This window comes from Pistacia vera, unplaced genomic scaffold (assembly GCF_008641045.1).
Source record: "Pistacia vera cultivar Batoury unplaced genomic scaffold, PisVer_v2 Contig423, whole genome shotgun sequence".
Classification (NCBI taxonomy): Eukaryota; Viridiplantae; Streptophyta; class Magnoliopsida; order Sapindales; family Anacardiaceae; genus Pistacia; species Pistacia vera.
In genome coordinates, this window is record NW_022196250.1 from 467,107 (window position 1) to 473,915 (window position 6,809).

Here is a 6,809-nt window from a genome sequence, read left to right on the forward strand (position 1 = left end):
TGTTTTATCTTTGTTATTACTTGTGTGTGTTTGTTTGTGTGCAGTGCAGTCTATAGATGTTTGCATGTTTGTGTTTCCCACTTCTACCTTTTATTTTCTTACTCCTTTGGGTTAAATGGCAGTGCAAAGTAGTAATCAGACTTTCAGGGGGTCTAGAGTGCCACACTGTACTGCTAATAAACATAGTGATAGCATTCAACTGAAGGGGAGGAACACATTTGCAATGCCAAGGAACATCAGACCACTTGTGTCCCCTTGACAAATCCAAAAGTCGGAGAAGTGGAAGATGAGAAGCCGAAGTCAAATAATGAGTTTAGAGAAATGTTCCTTAAGAAGTGAGGTTTGTTCCTGGGGTTATATGTTAACTAGAATAACACAGTAATTGACAAACTTCTCTTTCTTATAAAAAACTAAGGTATTGCTTGCATGCACCTAGCAAAGCTCTCCATGTCATAGCCTTTGCTTCATATTCCATCTCATGTATTAACTTAGCTGCTTGATCCAGCTTCCTAGTCCTTCCAAGAAGATCAATTACACAGCCATAATGCTCATTTTCTGGTTCAATCCTATAAAGCTTTTTCATAGATTGGAAGTAATACAACCCATCTTTTACAAGCCCTGCATGGCTACAAGCAAATAGAACACCAAGAATTGTAATATAATTCAGTTCTAAACCTGAGGCTTTCATAAACTCAAACCATTTCAGCGCCATTCGGCTGTATCCATTTTGGGCCAACCCTACAATCATGGTGCTCTAAGAAATCACATCCCTCTCTACCATCCTATCAAAAACAGACTTTGCATCTTCCAAGCTACCACACTTGCAATACATATCCAAAAATGCATTGTTAAGTATCAAATCTTGGTCATACTTCAATACATGAACATGGACTTTTGTCCCAATGCTAACAGCGCTAATCCAATGCACACCCTCAAAACACTCGTTAGCGTGGCCTGATCCGCCACAAAACTAGCCCTCTTCATTCTCTTAAAAAGATTCAAAGCCTCATCACCATCACTTTTCTGGGCAAACCCTCCAATGATTGAGTTCCAAACAACCAAATCTCCAGTCACCATCTCATTAAAAACACACAGTGCATTCTTCAACTCACCCCATTTGGCATAAACATCAATCAAAGCGCTCCTAGCAAACACATCAGAATCCAAACCAACTTTAATTATTCCACAATGAAGCTGCCTAAGATTGAGTAAAAAAACACAAGATCTCAAAATGGAAGAGTAGGTGTACATATTTGGTCTAACACCTTCTTTGAGCATCAAAATAAAGAACTCAAATACCTTACCATTCATCTTAGCATTACAATAAACCCATATCATTGTTGTCCAAGAAACAACGGTTCTCTTAGGCCTTTTATCGAACAATGTTTTTGTAACACCCAACATGGAGGTACATGATTTAAATTATATTGCATAGCCCTTAGTTAAATTTTGTTAGAATTATTTTAAGAGAATATGAAGAAAGTGCCTTAAACTTACATTAAGGGTAAAATAGTCTTTTCACTTAAAATTAGTTGAAGTTGTAGGAAGTGAAAAGTGTAACGCCCCACTTGCGGTATGTAGCTAATGTTTCTTATTTCGCTCTCATTTGAGTCGGTTTTTATGAATATTGGTTGGTTGGTCTTTGGTTGTATTGATATGTTGAGTATTTGCCTTGAAATGAGTCAAAATTAGAAGGTTTTTGTTGTTACAGGGTTCGCCGGGGCGAAGAATAATCTTCGCCGCGGCGAAGAGGTGTTGAAGCCACGGGGAAGCTGCTGGACAGTTTCGGCGCGGTGAAGAAAGCTTCTTCGGCTTTCTTCACCGCGCCGACGTGCCGGTTGGAAAGTTTATTGAGTTTTAGATATTTTTTCCCTTAGGTGCTATTTGACCATTTTACCCCTAATTAGCAGGAAAAGTGGGGAGTAAAATGTAAGAAAATTTCATGGAGAATATGTTAGTATGGGGGTGTGTTTGTAAGGAATCAAAGGATATGGATGGAATTTCCAAGAAAGAGCAAGGGCAAAATGGGAAGAATGAGTTTGTTAGGAGATATTTAGGGGGGTTTAGTCTTTGAGAACTTTTCATTTCCCATTCCACCGCCTCCTCCATTCTCCAAATTCTCTCAAATTCCTTCAATCTTCCAAGGATTTCCAAGAGCTTTTTGAGTAACTTTTTAGTAGGGTTTTAATCTAAAGCATCCTAAGGTAAGGATTCTTGCTTTAGATGAGAGTTTTAGTATGTTTTGATTAGAGTCTCATGTTGTTGTTGTTGTTGGTTAAAGTTGTAAAGAGAAGGCAAGCTCCCAAAGGAAAGGAGAAGTGTTAAAGAAGCTATTTCCTCATAAAGTAAGTAAATTCAACCCAAGTTGAGAATTTAAGAACTCTTTTGAGTAGAGAGTTATATATAAATGTGTATTCATTATGTTTGTTGAAATGAGATGAATGAGATTAGTAGTTATTAATGAGTAATACACATAAATTGAGTTATGAGAAGTGTGTTTATTTGCTTGATGTTGGGTTGAGTTTGGTTGAAGTTGGAGGAAGTTTTGAGCAAGCTTATTGAAGTGCTTTTCTTTTGACAGGAAATTTAGATTTTATGAGGGAGTTTCCTCCCATTTGGATGATTAAAGAAAAGAGAAAAGTTAGAGTTAGAGTAGAGTTTTATATGCACATGAGTTGTATGATGAAATGCTCAAGAGAAGCATAAGTAAGAGTAGAAAGCCTTAATTTTTGCTACATAGCATAATTGCATCTCATAAATGCATTAAGGAGCATGAGTCATTTATGTGCATTAACTATGCATTAATTATGCACTAGAGAAGAGAGTAGAGAAAGAGTAGAGATTTTTGAGATTAAGCTACTCTAAGAGTAAAGAGAAAGAGAATAAGCACTATAGAGTAAAAGCTAGAGTAGTGCTAAACAAGAGAATAGAATGGGTTGTGCGATGGGGAACCTGTGAGTACGGGTAGAGTATTCCCACATGTACGCCGCATTGAGAGAGCGGTATGAGTATCAGAGAGAGAAGTGGTGTAGCCCGTGGAGTACATGTGGATGAGGGCTATACCCGAGTTTACCCGAGAGATTCTATGCACTCACATGGCCAAAGGTTCCGAATCCATGCATAACCAAGTGCGATCGGCTAGAATGAGTAGAAGGCATAGGGAGTGGGAGCGAGTCCCAGCCGTGCCTCCGGTCAGACGGGGCCGTGACTTACTAGAAAGAGAGTTAGTAGAAAAGAGTTATGAGAAAGAGTAAATAAAAATTATAGGGAAAGAATTAGAAAGAGAGTTACGGGGATAATTGAGTAGAGGGTTTACTTACTGAGCATTGTTTTGTGCTCATCCCGTTGTTCCCTATGTTTTTGCAGGTTCTAGATGAGGACATGGTCGGATGGACATCGGCACACGAAGAGAATTGGCTATACTGTCCACCCTATTTTGATAGTTTTGGCATATGATACAAATCTTGTATATATTTGTATAAAGAATACATATGTTTAATAAAAGAAAATTTTGGGCCCAACTTTTTATGTACTTTTACATGTACTTTTACTATGCATATTTTTATGAGAATGGAGTCGTTACAAAAAGAGGTAGAAAATCATAGAGAAAACATTAAAAGTGAGGGCATTTTGGTAATTGACTAAGGGACAAATATGGAATTTTTAAGAAAAAGTAAGGGCAAAATGGGAAAGTGAGTTTATAAACTAAAATGTTAAGGGTTTGAAACCCTTATTCCCTTCATTCCACAGCCACATTCCTTCTCCTTTTTCTCTCAAATTTTCATTCACTTCTCCAAGGAATTTGAGGGCTTTTGAGTAGATTTTCATAGGGTTTTGATTCTAGGCATCAAAAGGTAAGGATTCATGCCCTTTATCTATGTTTTATTTGTGTAAAAGTTGAATTCTTATGAAATTTATGCTTAGGGTTAAGAGAAGATTTGAATCCAAAAAAGAGTAGGGAGCTTAGGAGAGACTACTCAAGCATAGGGTTTTGATGGATGATTATTTGTGCTTGTTGTTGGATATATGTAAATATGAGGAGAGTATGTGATGGTGTGATGATGGGTTGAAATTGAAAGAATTGGAGAAGTATTGTGGGAGTGTTTGTGCCTTGGGGTTATGGTGATGATACAAGAGAGTTTTTCTCTCATGTTGGATGGTTTAGGAAACAAATTGAGTGATAATTAAATTAGGGTTTATTTATGCAAAATTATTGTTTGATGAAATGCCTAAGTGAAAACAGGTACCATGGTTGCCCTGTCACAACTGTGACCTTCTGAGTGATTTTTGGGCATCTTACTAATTGAACTGGGCTGAGACCTAAACATAAAAGTTGTAGCCTTGTCTCTAAGCTTTAAAACGAGACCAAGATCATAGCAATCCAATGAGATATGCCTTCTTGACTATAACCTATGCAGAATGACTACTTTTGATGCAACATTGCATTTGTGCATTTCATAAGTGCATTAAGTAAGAATTTTAAGCATGAGCCATCCATATGCATATAATTGGGTATGTGTAGAAATTTAAGAAAGAATAAAGAATAAAGAATAAAGAATAAAGAATGAAGAATAAAGAATAAAGAAAGAAAGAATAAAACACTCTAAGAATAAAGAGAAAGGAAGAATAAGCATTAAAGAATTAAAGAGTGTTAAAAGAAAAGTAAAGAATAGGTTGGTGTGATGGGGAACTGTGAGTGTTAAGAAGAAATTTCCACATACACGCCACCTTAATTGAGTGGCATAAGAAGAAGAAAAATTGTACTGCCCGTAAGAGTGTATGTGGATGAGGGTTGTACCAAGAAGAATTTCCTACATGTACGCCACCTTAATTGAGTGCCCTAAGAAGAAAGAAGAAAGAAGATTTTGTACGGTCTGCAAGAGTGCATGTAGATGAGGACTGTACTCACTCACACAGCCAAGGTTCCAAATCCATACATTAACCGAGTCCGATCGGCAAAGAATAAGAAAAGAAAGAATAAGAATAAGAGAGAATGAGAAGGCTTAAACAAGCCAAGAAAAGAAAAGAAAAGAATAGAAAGAAAAAGAAAAGAAAAGAAATAGAACAAGAAAACAGAAATAAGAAAGAAAAAGCATTTTGTGTATTATTGCATATGCATTTTATTCATGTATATTGCCATGAATTTCATCATGGTTAGAAAGAATAGAAAGAATAAGAAAGAAAGAACAGAGAGAAGTAGAAAGAAAGAAAAGAACAGTGAGAGTAAGAAATAGAGAAAGAAAAAGAAGAGAAAGAGTAGAGTAAGGAAAGAATTAAAGAGTGATGCACGGGGATAGCGGAGTAGAGGATTTACTTACTAAGCATTTTTGTGCTCACCCCGTTGCTTTCTATGTTTTTCCAGGTAATAGGTGAGGATGCGGTCGGATGGACGTCGGCAAGCGGAGAGAAATGGCTACACTGTCCACCATTTTGATAGTTTTTGTATATGTTATTTTTGTACTGTGTAAAGAATGTATATATTAAGTAAAGAAAAATTTGGGCCCAACTACTTTTTAGTCAATATATATGTATTTTTATTAAGTATATTTTATGAGCATATTAGTAGAAAGAAGTCATTACAGTTTTATCATCCTCCAAGAGATTAAACTTCACGTACATATTAATCAAAATGTTAGTTAAAAACGTTTTGGATTTATACCCTTTTGAGAAGACGTAGTTGTGAACTAGTTTGCTTTCTCGAACAGCGCCATGGGCCAAGCAACATTTGATGAGCTCAGAGTAGGTGATGGATTCAGCATGAAGGCCATGGATTTGCATGGCATCCATAGCTTTGATGGCTCTTGGGAGGTCTCTTTGGTAGCAGAATCTGGTGAAATCATCAATCCAAGCTGATGGGTTGAGCGTTTTACTTGAAGAATCATTCGGTGTGGAAGAATAACATCTAGAAAGTGAAGTTCTTATGCATTTTAGCTTTGAAATGGCTTTCATGGCATTTCCCAGTTAAAGAACCAATATTTTCTTTTCCTTTTGCCGATTATAATTGAAACTTGGAACAACTGAACTGTCCTTTTATGTTCAACAAAAAACTCAAAGTGGGTATGTATATATATAATTCTTAAATTATTTGCCTAATGAGAAGGGGTTTTTTTTTTAAAGCCTCCATGTGTTTGGTTACTTTTGTGAGTGTCCGTTGGTTTTGGAAATGAGACCATAACCGCTGTATGTTTGGTCTTTTTTTAGCGAGCAGCTGCTAGTTTAAGATATACACCTTTAACCCCGTGTGTTTGACTTTTTTTTGTAGCGACCACCTTTTGGTTTTGAAAATGTCATCAATTCAACCTAAAACGTTATCAACAATTTCACCCCGGTTATGCTTCATGACCATAATGAGGTGAATGTCTATCCATTGTTTTGAGTTTTAACATTCAGTTGATTTTATAGTTTCTATGTGTCTATATGGGTTTTATTCATGAAAATGAAAAACCTTGTTTGGAATTGGGATCCCCTGCTTGAGTTTTGTCAGACACTGATATGGATAATTAACAGTTGTCTCTTGCTACCATAATATTGGACAAACTAAATTCAAGTAATACTTTACTACCATAGAATGTAAATTCTACCAATCGCGTCCTTGCTTGACTGTGATGGTATGCCTTGGGGCATCTTTTGCTCTGCGGTGTTTGCAAATTCAATCTCTCTCTTTTCTTTTCTTTTCTTCTCTTCCTAACTTGCTTTATGTGCTGCTAAACATGACATAGCCAACAAACCTATTTTTTGGGTGTGATAAATCTTAAGCCCAATATGCATGCCAAATGCTTGTGATCTGACGGCCTTATTTTCACCTTGTT

General features: G+C 36.5%; 1 pseudogene; it reads right to left on the bottom strand.

Annotated features, from left to right (window-relative positions):
* Positions 1-400: 400 nt before the first annotated feature.
* LOC116142998 lies at positions 401-5,949 on the bottom strand (annotated as a pseudogene).
* Between the last annotated feature and the right edge of the window lie 860 nt (positions 5,950-6,809).